This window comes from Carassius auratus, unplaced genomic scaffold (assembly GCF_003368295.1).
Source record: "Carassius auratus strain Wakin unplaced genomic scaffold, ASM336829v1 scaf_tig00042772, whole genome shotgun sequence".
NCBI classification, from domain to species: Eukaryota; Metazoa; Chordata; class Actinopteri; order Cypriniformes; family Cyprinidae; genus Carassius; species Carassius auratus.
In genome coordinates, this window is record NW_020526737.1 from 12,122 (window position 1) to 25,778 (window position 13,657).

Here is a 13,657-nt window from a genome sequence, read left to right on the forward strand (position 1 = left end):
AAAGAGCGCACCTGGATGGAATAAACGAGTACATAAGACAAACTTTAATGTACCTAGAACAATTACCACATGACAGGTTCAAAGTGGGGCAGGATTTAATCCACTGGACCACAGAGACGGCCAAGGCCATTCTGGAACACTGGGCGCACCAGTTAAACTGGCCAGGTCCATCAGGCAAATAAACAGCACCGAGAAACTCATAGTGAATCTGACTGCTTCATTCCATCTCACAAAAACACAAGAATCACTCTTACTGAAAGGTCTGTCATTCGTACCGGCACCTAGAAATTTGAAAACGTTGAAGATCGAGTTACTAAAAGATTTACAAAAATACCACAGGAGGATCAAATTAGAGGCCTTCTTTGAGAAAAAGAAAAAGAAGAAAGAAAAGACCCCCTTCACCCTCGGATCGGACTGGACACCTCCTCTCTCCAGACTTCCCACGCAGGTCCATAAGATCATCGACGCCGACCTACAGGCGTTTCGACATCTGCACTGGAACTGGAGAGAGGAACCCAATCTGACCCGAGAAGAAGAAAGTGCCCTCAGTCTCCTTAAAAACAATACAGACATCGTCATCAAGCAAGCCGACAAAGGCAACGCTGTTGTGCTTTTAGATAAAAAAGACTATTTGTGGGAGGGAATGAAGCAGCTAGAGAACACGGATCATTATTCTCCTCTCGATAAACCTATCTACCCACAAACCAAACTTGAGGTGGGAGAGATACTTGAGGAGATGTACGATAGAAGGATCATTAATAGAAAACAGTGGGAATACCTTTCAGGCCCTGCCGTGCCAAGGGAACGCAGGTTTTATCTTTTACCAAAGATCCACAAAGAAAGAAAAAAATGGAGCCTGCCGGGTAAAATACCACCCGGCAGGCCCATTGTATCGGATTGCAATAGCGAAACGTACAACACCGCAGAATTCATAGAGTACCACTTGAACCCTATTTCACAAAAGCATCCAAGCTATTTGAGAGACACGTACGACTTCATTGAGAAGACTAAAGACCTGAGGATTCCCACCTACGCCCTGCTCTTCACAATCGATGTCGACAGTCTCTACACGAACATCGAGACGGAGGCAGGATTGTCAGCCGTACGAGGGTGCATGAGTAAATTTCCCAATGGCAGTAGACCCGATGAGTATATCTTGAAACTACTGGAGATTAATTTGACCAAAAATGACTTTGAGTTTGATTCGAAATTCTTCCTCCAAACCAAGGGTACTGCCATGGGTAAGAAATTCGCACCCTCGTACGCCAACATTTTCATGGCGCACTGGGAAGAGACCGCGCTGGCGACGGCCATTTTGAAACCGTTTGCCTATTACCGATTTTTGGACGACATTTGGGGTGTCTGGGAGCATTCGAGGGAGGAGTTTATTAAATTTATTGAGCATCTGAACACACATCAGAAATCAATTACAGTTAAGTATGAATTGGACAGTAAAGAAGTTAACTTTTTGGATGTGGTCACTTATAAAGGCACTAAATTTGAGGAGAAAAACAAACTGGACTACCGGGTTTACTTTAAGGAAACAGACACTCACTGTCTTCTACACAAAAACAGTTTTCATCCCGGGCATACTTTTAAAGGGATACTGAAATCCCAGCTTTTAAGATTCCATCGAATTTGCTCGGAGGAAGAGGAATTCATAAAAGCTACAAAAACACTCTTCGGTGCATTGAAAGATAGAGGATACGGTAGAAGTTTTTTAAGATCCGTCCTCAGAAACTTCCTTAAATCCATAAGTGACCCCAAAGCGCCAACTCAAACGGGTGAAACTAAAATACTTCCCTTGGTGGCTTTTTATTCATTTCAGAGCAAACAACTTAATTCGACTGCTAAACAGAATTTCTCCAAATTTTTAGAAGACACAGAGATTTTACAAAGACATAAACCGATCGCGGCCTACAGAAGGAATAAAAACCTATTAGATGTTCTAGTGCACAGTAAAGTTAAAAGTAAAAGAACAACTGGGAAACAAAGACCGTGCAAGTACTATCTGGCTCTGAAATGGATAAAAAATGTAACCACGAAGCAAATTTATCAAGTCAACAGAACTCTCTCTCCAGACACCACTAATTGTGTCTACTTGATTTTCTGCACAAAGTGCAACAAACAGTATGTCGGACAAACTAAAAATGAGGTGAGAACAAGAATATACCAGCACACTCACAACATCATCCATAAAATCCACAAGCGCAGGTTTTTAATCCAACATTTCCTATTACATGGCCTCCCCTCTCTTAGAGCTACTATACTTCAAACTAACCCTTTGTGGTGTCTAAGGGACAGACTAAGAACAGAAAGACTTTGGATAAACAGACTCAACACTCTGTATCCAAGAGGATTGAATGAGGCCTGAGAAATGGGTGAGAGCCATTGAGGAGACTTGGATTCTTGACTTCTAAGATAGTGAGATTATTTATTATTATTGGTAAAGCAACATTATATTCACTGAGGGGAACAACAAAACATCCACTAACCTTACCCGTCACAGACCCACATAAGGGACCCTGGACTGACTGACCCCTACCATACCTAAAACCTACCCATTTCACCACTTACGGACACAACCCCACCGTCCCTAACCCTACCCTTTCCACCCCCCGACGTATCATTTTACCCCATCCATCCTAACCCTACCCATTCTACCCCTAATAAATTACATGGAGAACAACCCCACCGTCCCGAAACCTACCCTTTCCACCCCCCGACGTATCATTTGACCCCACCCATCCTAACCCTACCCGTTCTACCCCTAATAAATTACATGGAGAAGTATTACTCATAAGTATTAATAAATAATATAAAAACCTTAATAAATAGCACTACTATTATTAAAAAACAATACTCTTTCATACGTTTAGAAAATCTCACTATCTGTGGTTCAACGATAAAAAGACCAAATATATTGGTGGTGCAGCGATGGGCCTAGGCCGTGGGGGCAGGCCTCGGCTGAGTCGGGAGAGCGGCCAGAAGGAGTATTGAAGGACTGCGCATTACCAGAGCTGGACTGTGCTTCAGCTCTTGGATTTTTTCTAATCCTAACCCTCTCTAAACCTAACCACCATAACCGCAGCATTTAAAAACCTAGCCGGTTCAACTCGAGGACTGCTATTTTTAAGGCTGGACCAAACCACACCCCTAAACTTAACCATCACAGACCCAACGATTATAATTTAACTATGACATTAACCGTCTTTGATAACATGGCAGTCTGGCTGAAACTGGACTTCATGACGGAACGCGATGCTGGGTCGGGATCGTCGGACTCTGAATTTCGAGCTGTGGTCTGGTGAGTACTGCTAAATTTAAGGCTGAACCAAACCACACCCTAAACTTAACCGTCACAGACCCAGCGGTTTAAAAACCTAGTCGGTGTAATTCTAACACAGCTAAATTTAAGGCTGAACCAAACCACACCCTAAACTTAACCGTCACAGACCCAGCGGTTTGCAAACCTAGTCGGTGTAATTCTAACACAGCTAAATTTAAGGCTGAACTAAAACACACCCTAAACTTAACAATCACAGACCCAATGATTATAATTTAACTATGACATTAACCGTCTTTGATAACATGGCAGTCTGGCTGAAACAATACTTTTTGGCAGAGCACGATGCTGGGTCGGGATTACCGGTCTGCGACCTTCGAGTTGTGGTCTGGTTCGCCGATCTGGAACAAGTTCAGTCAAGAACTTTGTGTTCTCATATCTACTTAGATCTAGATTGAGTGCTGGAACAAACTGCACTCTCAAGCTAACCGCCATAACCTCAGCAATTATGAACCCAGCCGGTTCAACTCGAGCACTGTGAAACTTAAGGGTGAAAAAATTCAGAGCCTAAATTTAACCAAAAACATAACTTTCACTTTTTTAGGCCCAATGCTTAGACAAGCACAGCTCCTAGACCGGAGATGATCTCATGCGATATGGTATAGTCTGACAAGCGTGGGCCCGTGCACCTTTCCCTCAGTCTCCCTATCCCAAACCGGCCTAGACGAGGGCTAGGTTGGGGGGAGCTGTTGTACTTTTCCAAACCTAACCCAAGCCAGAGCCATCGGACTAGACATACCATCTTACGTAAAAGATCCTATTATGGGCCTCTGTCATTGTTCTAATTGAATATCTTTGATTGAATCACTCCTTCCCGTGCCTCCTTTTCTCCGCCATTGGGAGAGGAGGAGATGGGACAGGGGGGCAAACCCAGGCCCAGACAGGCTTGGTGGGAGGTGCGTGGCCCAGACAGGCCTAGTCACCTCCTGGTTTGCTTTAAATTGAAACTCTTAAACCTTGAGTAGTAATCTTTTGAGGGGTTTTTGTATTTTATTTATTTATTTATTATTATTATTATTATTATTATCTTTACATATTATATTTTTAGGTACATGATTATTAACATGCTAATTTTAACATACTGGTACCTTTAAATATAAATCTGTTAAATAGTTCATTCTATTTAATATTTACAGTTTTTTTCTATTTTTGATCTATATTATTAGCATGCTAACTTCAATGTACCAATATCTTTAAATAGTCATCTGTTAGCTTATTTAATTTTTTAGGATATTATCAAAATACTCGTTTTAACATATGATACCTTTTAATAGTAAACTTTAAAGATTTTGATATTTATTTCACAATATATATATATGTGTTTTATATTTTAAGTAATTTTAAACTAAGAAAAGTATACATAAAACCCCATGAAAGTAAGACTAGAAACGTGTTTGAAGCAGCAAATTTGCACACTTAGTGTTTTAAGGCCGAAAAACACGATGATCCTTCGGTTTTCTACTGAAGAGACTGTCTTGAATATTTCCCTCACTCTAAATACGTTGAGGGAGCAGGAAAGAATAACAGCAAACAATGCCTTCCTGTAACAAGTATGGTCTTTGAAACATGACTGTTTGGCTGAAACAAAACTTTCTTGGCAGAGCACGATGCTGGGTCGGGATTATCGGACTGCAGCTTTCGAGTTGTGGTCTGGTTCGCCGATCTGGAACAAGTTCAGTCAAGAACTTTGTGTTCTCATATCTACTTAGATCTAGATTGAGTGCTGGAACAAACTGCACTCTCAAGCTAACCGCCATAACCTCAGCAATTATGAACCCAGCCGGTTCAACTCGAGCACTGTGAAACTTAAGGGTGAAAAAATTCAGAGCCTAAATTTAACCAAAAACATAACTTTCACTTTTTTAGGCCCAATGCTTAGACAAGCACAGCTCCTAGACCGGAGATGATCTCATGCGATATGGTATAGTCTGACAAGCGTGGGCCCGTGCACCTTTCCCTCAGTCTCCCTATCCCAAACCGGCCTAGACGAGGGCTAGGTTGGGGGGAGCTGTTGTACTTTTCCAAACCTAACCCTAACCTATCCTCTAATGAGGTGAGAACAAGAATATACCAGCACACTCACAACATCATCCATAAAATCCACAAGCGCAGGTTTTTAATCCAACATTTCCTATTACATGGCCTCCCCTCTCTTAGAGCTACTATACTTCAAACTAACCCTTTGTGGTGTCTAAGGGACAGACTAAGAACAGAAAGACTTTGGATAAACAGACTCAACACTCTGTATCCAAGAGGATTGAATGAGGCCTGAGAAATGGGTGAGAGCCATTGAGGAGACTTGGATTCTTGACTTCTAAGATAGTGAGATTATTTATTATTATTGGTAAAGCAACATTATATTCACTGAGGGGAACAACAAAACATCCACTAACCTTACCCGTCACAGACCCACATAAGGGACCCTGGACTGACTGACCCCTACCATACCTAAAACCTACCCATTTCACCACTTACGGACACAACCCCACCGTCCCTAACCCTACCCTTTCCACCCCCCGACGTATCATTTTACCCCATCCATCCTAACCCTACCCATTCTACCCCTAATAAATTACATGGAGAACAACCCCACCGTCCCGAAACCTACCCTTTCCACCCCCCGACGTATCATTTGACCCCACCCATCCTAACCCTACCCGTTCTACCCCTAATAAATTACATGGAGAAGTATTACTCATAAGTATTAATAAATAATATAAAAACCTTAATAAATAGCACTACTATTATTAAAAAACAATACTCTTTCATACGTTTAGAAAATCTCACTATCTGTGGTTCAACGATAAAAAGACCAAATATATTGGTGGTGCAGCGATGGGCCTAGGCCGTGGGGGCAGGCCTCGGCTGAGTCGGGAGAGCGGCCAGAAGGAGTATTGAAGGACTGCGCATTACCAGAGCTGGACTGTGCTTCAGCTCTTGGATTTTTTCTAATCCTAACCCTAACCCTAACCCTAACCTAATTTTCTAGAAGGTTCCAAAAATTGTTTTCTCCATCCAGACGATGTTGAGATCTCTTGAAGTCACAGAAACGTATTCCTCCATCCAAAACGATGTTGAGTTGTGTATAGTTAAATTACTGATTACTCTCTTGGGGGTTTAGAACGATTTCCTCCATCCATACAGATGTCGAGTTTTTGCAAAGATGTACTGCACCACACAACACCTAACCTTAACACCCATTTTGTTGTGCAAACCTAGTGGAAATAACCACAAATATTTTAGCCCCATTTTGGATTTTTTTGCATTGACTCATGGACTCCGTCTGGCTTGGATCGGTCTTTAGTGGTCAGTGGACGGATGGACCGTGCACAACCAGGTTCAGGCCTCAGGTCTGGACCTTGGACGTTTCATTCCCCTAACCTCTAAATCTAACCCTAACCCTAACCCTACTCGTGGCTCTGGGGACAGCTGCCGCTTATGAAGAACGACTAACATGGCCTTAAAAACACGACCTCTGCTGCATTGGCCGGGAATCGGACCCGGGTCTCCCGCGTGGCAGGCGAGAATTCTACCACTGAACCACCAATGCTCTATTTCTGCAAGAATTCTACGAATTTATGTGGAAAATGCATCTCTTCAACTGGGTAATATCGACCAATGCTAAAGCTGAACAACTGACAGACAAACTGATCAAGTTCCATGGGTATTTGATGAACTGATTTGAGCAAAAGTGTCTCTGAGCAAAGGGGAGTGGGGGAGGTCAATATCAAAAGTGAGAGGCGTTAACTTCTGTGGCCACCAGCTCCCTTAAGAACCACAGGGCACCTCAGCCTCCTGGACTGCACCAGATTTGTCAGTTCTTGCTGGGAGTCATTACCCTGCTCTTCCAACAAGCCACTGTCCAACTGTGACCTTGTACCGCTGTCTTGGGGATCTTACATTACTTACCTTGCAGTTTATTCCACTTTCATGCAGGTCAGCATTGACCCTGGACATTTTTCTTCTGGTGTTTTTTAGAGACAACAAACAGGTCAGTTTACTCTCATTGGTTTCTTTAAGCCTGACCTTTCTTGCCTGCAGCCTTTTTATTGCCTTCAGGAGTTTTTCACAGGTGCATGAGCCATAATTGCTTGTACTTCGTTGAACAAGCATGGAAAAGCATTGTCTAGAGTGCTTCCACTAGTTCCCTGTAAAACACTGATAAGTTGCCCACTTCTAAAGTAGCAAGATACACTGCTAAGCTTTTGCTGGGAATCGAACCTGGGTCTCCTGCGCGGGAAACAACAACTCTGACATTCAACCACCAGTGAGTGAAGCTGCGCTGTGCTCGTGGCTCTGGGGACAGCTGCCGCTTATGAAGAACGACTAACATGGCCTTAAAAACACAACCTTTGCTGCATTGGCCGGGAATCGGACCCGGGTCTCCCGCGTGGCAGGCGAGATTTCTACCACTGAACCACCAATGCTCTATTTCTGCAAGAATTCTACGAATTTATGTGGAAAATGCATCTCTTCAACCGGGTAATATCGACCAATGCTAAACCTGAACAACTGACAGACAAACTGATCAAGTTCCATGGGTATTTGATGAACTGATATGAGCAAAAGTGTCTCTGAGCAAAGGGGAGTGGGGGAGGTCAATATCAAAAGTGAGAGGCGTTAACTTCTGTGGCCACCAGCTCCCTTAAGAACCACAGGGCACCTCAGCCTCCTGGACTGCACCAGATTTGTCAGTTCTTGCTGGGAGTCATTACCCTGCTCTTCCAACAAGCCACTGTCCAACTGTGACCTTGTAGCGCTGTCTTGGGGATCTTACATTACTTACCTTGCAGTTTATTCCACTTTCATGCAGATCAGCATTGACCCCCTGGACATTTTTCTTCTGGTGTTTTTTAGAGACAACAAACAGGTCAGTTTACTCTCATTGGTTTCTTTAAGCCTGACCTTTCTTGCCTGCAGCCTTTTTATTGCCTTCAGGAGTTTTTCACAGGTGCATGAGCCATAATTGCTTGTACTTCGTTGAACAAGCATGGAAAAGCATTGTCTAGAGTGCTTCCACTAGTTCCCTGTAAAACACTGATAAGTTGCCCACTTCTAAAGTAGCAAGATACACTGCTTTGCTTCTGCTGGGAATCGAACCTGGGTCTAATGCGTGGGAAACAACATCTCTGACATTCAGCCACCAGTGAGTGAAGCTGCGCTGTGCTCATGGCTCTGGGGACAGCTGCCGCTTATGAAGAACGACTAACATGGCCTTAAAAACACGACCTCTGCTGCATTGGCCGGGAATCGGACCCGGGTCTCCCGCGTGGCAGGCGAGAATTCTACCACTGAACCACCAATGCTCTATTTCTGCAAGAATTCTACGAATTTATGTGGAAAATGCATCTCTTTAACTGGGTAATATCGACCAATGCTAAAGCTGAACAACTGACAGACAAACTGATCAAGTTCCATGGGTATTTGATGAACTGATATGAGCAAAAGTGTCTCTGAGCAAAGGGGAGTGGGGGAGGTCAATATCAAAAGTGAGAGGCGTTAACTTCTGTGGCCACCAGCTCCCTTAAGAACCACAGGGCACCTCAGCCTCCTGGACTGCACCAGATTTGTCAGTTCTTGCTGGGAGTCATTACCCTGCTCTTCCAACAAGCCACTGTCCAACTGTGACCTTGTAGCGCTGTCTTGGGGATCTTACATTACTTACCTTGCAGTTTATTCCACTTTCATGCAGGTAAGCATTGACCCTGGACATTTTTCTTCTGGTGTTTTTTAGAGACAACAAACAGGTCAGTTTACTCTCACTGGTTTCTTTAAGCATGACCTTTCTTGCCTGCAGCCTTTTTATTGCCTTCAGGAGTTTTTCACAGGTGCATGAGCCATAATTGCTTGTACTTCGTTGAACAAGCATGGAAAAGCATTGTCTAGAGTGCTTCCACTAGTTCCCTGTAAAACACTGATAAGTTGCCCACTTCTAAAGTAGCAAGATACACTGCTTTGCTTCTGCTGGGAATCGAACCTGGGTCTCCTGCGCGGGAAACAACAACCTTGACATTCAGCCACCAGTGAGTGAAGCTGCGCTGTACTCGTGGCTCTGGGGACAGCTGCCGCTTATGAAGAACGACTAACATGGCCTTAAAAACACGACCTCTGCTGCATTGGCCAGGAATCGGACCCGGGTCTCCCGCATGGCAGGCGAGAATTCTACCACTGAACCACCAATGCTCTATTTCTGCCTGAATTCTACGAATTTATGTGGAAAATGCATCTCTTCAACTGGGTAATATCGACCAATGCTAAAGCTGAACAACTGACAGACAAACTGATCAAGTTCCATGGGTATTTGATGAACTGATATGAGCAAAAGTGTCTCTGAGCAAAGGGGAGTGGGGGAGGTCAATATCAAAAGTGAGAGGCGTTAACTTCTGTGGCCACCAGCTCCCTTAAGAACCACAGGGCACCTCAGCCTCCTGGACTGCACCAGATTTGTCAGTTCTTGCTGGGAGTCATTACCCTGCTCTTCCAACAAGCCACTGTCCAACTGTGACCTTGTAGCGCTGTCTTGGGGATCTTACATTACTTACCTTGCAGTTTATTCCACTTTCATGCAGGTCAGCATTGACCCTGGACATTTTTCTTCTGGTGTTTTTTAGAGACAACAAACAGGTCAGTTTACTCTCACTGGTTTCTTTAAGCATGACCTTTCTTGCCTGCAGCCTTTTTATTGCCTTCAGGAGTTTTTCACAGGTGCATGAGCCATAATTGCTTGTACTTCGTTGAACAAGCATGGAAAAGCATTGTCTAGAGTGCTTCCACTAGTTCCCTGTAAAACACTGATAAGTTGCCCACTTCTAAAGTAGCAAGATACACTGCTAAGCTTTTGCTGGGAATCGAACCTGGGTCTCCTGCGCGGGAAACAACAACTCTGACATTCAGCCACCAGTGAGTGAAGCTGCGCTGTACTCGTGGCTCTGGGGACAGCTGCCGCTTATGAAGAACGACTAACATGGCCTTAAAAACACGACCTCTGCTGCATTGGCCAGGAATCGGACCCGGGTCTCCCGCGTGGCAGGCGAGAATTCTACCACTGAACCACCAATGCTCTATTTCTGCAAGAATTCTACGAATTTATGTGGAAAATGCATCTCTTCAACTGGGTAATATCGACCAATGCTAAAGCTGAACAACTGACAGACAAACTGATCAAGTTCCATGGGTATTTGATGAACTGATATGAGCAAAAGTGTCTCTGAGCAAAGGGGAGTGGGGGAGGTCAATATCAAAAGTGAGAGGCGTTAACTTCTGTGGCCACCAGCTCCCTTAAGAATCACAGGGCACCTCAGCCTCCTGGACTGCACCAGATTTGTCAGTTCTTGCTGGGAGTCATTACCCTGCTCTTCCAACAAGCCACTGTCCAACTGTGACCTTGTAGCGCTGTCTTGGGGATCTTACATTACTTACCTTGCAGTTTATTCCACTTTCATGCAGATCAGCATTGACCCCCTGGACATTTTTCTTCTGGTGTTTTTTAGAGACAACAAACAGGTCAGTTTACTCTCATTGGTTTCTTTAAGCCTGACCTTTCTTGCCTGCAGCCTTTTTATTGCCTTCAGGAGTTTTTCACAGGTGCATGAGCCATAATTGCTTGTACTTCGTTGAACAAGCATGGAAAAGCATTGTCTAGAGTGCTTCCACTAGTTCCCTGTAAAACACTGATAAGTTGCCCACTTCTAAAGTAGCAAGATACACTGCTTTGCTTCTGCTGGGAATCGAACCTGGGTCTCCTGCGCGGGAAACAACAACTCTGACATTCAGCCACCAGTGAGTGAAGCTGCGCTGTACTCGTGGCTCTGGGGACAGCTGCCGCTTATGAAGAACGACTAACATGGCCTTAAAAACACGACCTCTGCTGCATTGGCCGGGAATCGGACCCGGGTCTCCCGCGTGGCAGGCGAGAATTGTACCACTGAACCACCAATGCTCTATTTCTGCAAGAATTCTACGAATTTATGTGGAAAATGCATCTCTTCAACTGGGTAATATCGACCAATGCTAAAGCTGAACAACTGACAGACAAACTGATCAAGTTCCATGGGTATTTGATGAACTGATATGAGCAAAAGTGTCTCTGAGCAAAGGGGAGTGGGGGAGGTCAATATCAAAAGTGAGAGGCGTTAACTTCTGTGGCCACCAGCTCCCTTAAGAACCACAGGGCACCTCAGCCTCCTGGACTGCACCAGATTTGTCAGTTCTTGCTGGGAGTCATTACCCTGCTCTTCCAACAAGCCACTGTCCAACTGTGACCTTGTAGCGCTGTCTTGGGGATCTTACATTACTTACCTTGCAGTTTATTCCACTTTCATGCAGATCAGCATTGACCCCCTGGACATTTTTTCTTCTGGTGTTTTTTAGAGACAACAAACAGGTCAGTTTACTCTCATTGGTTTCTTTAAGCCTGACCTTTCTTGCCTGCAGCCTTTTTATTGCCTTCAGGAGTTTTTCACAGGTGCATGAGCCATAATTGCTTGTACTTCGTTGAACAAGCATGGAAAAGCATTGTCTAGAGTGCTTCCACTAGTTCCCTGTAAAACACTGATAAGTTGCCCACTTCTAAAGTAGCAAGATACACTGCTTTGCTTCTGCTGGGAATCGAACCTGGGTCTCCTGCGCGGGAAACAACAACTCTGACATTCAGCCACCAGTGAGAGAAGCTGCGCTGTGCTCGTGGCTCTGGGACAGCTGCCGCTTATGAGGAACGACTAACATGGCCTTAAAAACACGACCTCTGCTGCATTGGCCGGGAATCGGACCCGGGTCTCCCGCGTGGCAGGCGAGAATTCTACCACTGAACCACCAATGCTCTATTTCTGCAAGAATTCTACGAATTTATGTGGAAAATGCATCTCTTCAACTGGGTAATATCGACCAATGCTAAAGCTGAACAACTGACAGACAAACTGATCAAGTTCCATGGGTATTTGATGAACTGATATGAGCAAAAGTGTCTCTGAGCAAAGGGGAGTGGGGGAGGTCAATATCAAAAGTGAGAGGCGTTAACTTCTGTGGCCACCAGCTCCCTTAAGAACCACAGGGCACCTCAGCCTCCTGGACTGCACCAGATTTGTCAGTTCTTGCTGGGAGTCATTACCCTGCTCTTCCAACAAGCCACTGTCCCAACTGTGACCTTGTACCGCTGTCTTGGGATCTTACATTACTTACCTTGCAGTTTATTCCACTTTCATGCAGGTCAGCATTGACCCTGGACATTTTTCTTCTGGTGTTTTTTAGAGACAACAAACAGGTCAGTTTACTCTCATTGGTTTCTTTAAGCATGACCTTTCTTGCCTGCAGCCTTTTTATTGCCTTCAGGAGTTTTTCACAGGTGCATGAGCCATAATTGCTTGTACTTCGTTGAACAAGCATGGAAAAGCATTGTCTAGAGTGCTTCCACTAGTTCCCTGTAAAACACTGATAAGTTGCCCACTTCTAAAGTAGCAAGATACACTGCTTTGCTTCTGCTGGGAATCGAACCTGGGTCTCCTGCGCGGGAAACAACAACTCTGACATTCAGCCACCAGTGAGTGAAGCTGCGCTGTACTCGTGGCTCTGGGACAGATGCCGCTTATGAAGAACGACTAACATGGCCTTAAAAACACGACCTCTGCTGCATTGGCCGGGAATCGGACCCGGGTCTCCCGCGTGGCAAGCGAGAATTCTACCACTGGAACCACCAATGCTCTATTTCTGCATGAATTCTACGAATTTATGTGGAAAATGCATCTCTTCAACTGGGTAATATCGACCAATGCTAAAGCTGAACAACTGACAGACAAACTGATCAAGTTCCATGGGTATTTGATGAACTGATATGAGCAAAAGTGTCTCTGAGCAAAGGGGAGTGGGGGAGGTCAATATCAAAAGTGAGAGGCGTTAACTTCTGTGGCCACCAGCTCCCTTAAGAACCACAGGGCACCTCAGCCTCCTGGACTGCACCAGATTTGTCAGTTCTTGCTGGGAGTCATTACCCCTGCTCTTCCAACAAGACCACTGTCCAACTGTGACCTTGTAGCGCTGTCTGGGGGATCTTAAATACTTACCTTGCAGTTTATTCCACTTTCATGCAGGTCAGCATTGACCCTGGACATTTTTCTTCTGGTGTTTTTTAGAGACAACAAACAGGTCAGTTTACTCTCATTGGTTTCTTTAAGCCTGACCTTTCTTGCCTGCAGCCTTTTTATTGCCTTCAGGAGTTTTTCACAGGTGCATGAGCCATAATTGCTTGTACTTCGTTGAACAAGCATGGAAAAGCATTGTCTAGAGTGCTTCCACTAGTTCCCTGTAAAACACTGATAA

General features: G+C 44.5%; 8 non-coding genes across 8 annotated transcripts; all 8 read right to left on the reverse strand.

The window, feature by feature from the left end:
* Positions 1 to 6,825: 6,825 nt before the first annotated feature.
* On the reverse strand, positions 6,826 to 6,896 carry trnag-gcc (transfer RNA glycine (anticodon GCC)). The gene has a single exon. It is a non-coding gene; the product is annotated as a tRNA-Gly (tRNA).
* An 806-nt stretch (positions 6,897 to 7,702) lies between these two features.
* Positions 7,703 to 7,773, reverse strand: trnag-gcc (transfer RNA glycine (anticodon GCC)). The gene has a single exon. It is a non-coding gene; the product is annotated as a tRNA-Gly (tRNA).
* An 808-nt stretch (positions 7,774 to 8,581) lies between these two features.
* Positions 8,582 to 8,652, reverse strand: trnag-gcc (transfer RNA glycine (anticodon GCC)). The gene has a single exon. It is a non-coding gene; the product is annotated as a tRNA-Gly (tRNA).
* Positions 8,653 to 9,458: 806 nt separating this feature from the next.
* trnag-gcc (transfer RNA glycine (anticodon GCC)) lies at positions 9,459 to 9,529 on the reverse strand. Its single transcript has one exon. It is a non-coding gene; the product is annotated as a tRNA-Gly (tRNA).
* Positions 9,530 to 10,335: 806 nt separating this feature from the next.
* trnag-gcc (transfer RNA glycine (anticodon GCC)) lies at positions 10,336 to 10,406 on the reverse strand. The gene has a single exon. It is a non-coding gene; the product is annotated as a tRNA-Gly (tRNA).
* Positions 10,407 to 11,214: 808 nt separating this feature from the next.
* trnag-gcc (transfer RNA glycine (anticodon GCC)) lies at positions 11,215 to 11,285 on the reverse strand. The gene has a single exon. It is a non-coding gene; the product is annotated as a tRNA-Gly (tRNA).
* Positions 11,286 to 12,093: 808 nt separating this feature from the next.
* On the reverse strand, positions 12,094 to 12,164 carry trnag-gcc (transfer RNA glycine (anticodon GCC)). Its single transcript has one exon. It is a non-coding gene; the product is annotated as a tRNA-Gly (tRNA).
* Positions 12,165 to 12,969: 805 nt separating this feature from the next.
* Positions 12,970 to 13,041, reverse strand: trnag-gcc (transfer RNA glycine (anticodon GCC)). Its single transcript has one exon. It is a non-coding gene; the product is annotated as a tRNA-Gly (tRNA).
* Positions 13,042 to 13,657: the final 616 nt, after the last annotated feature.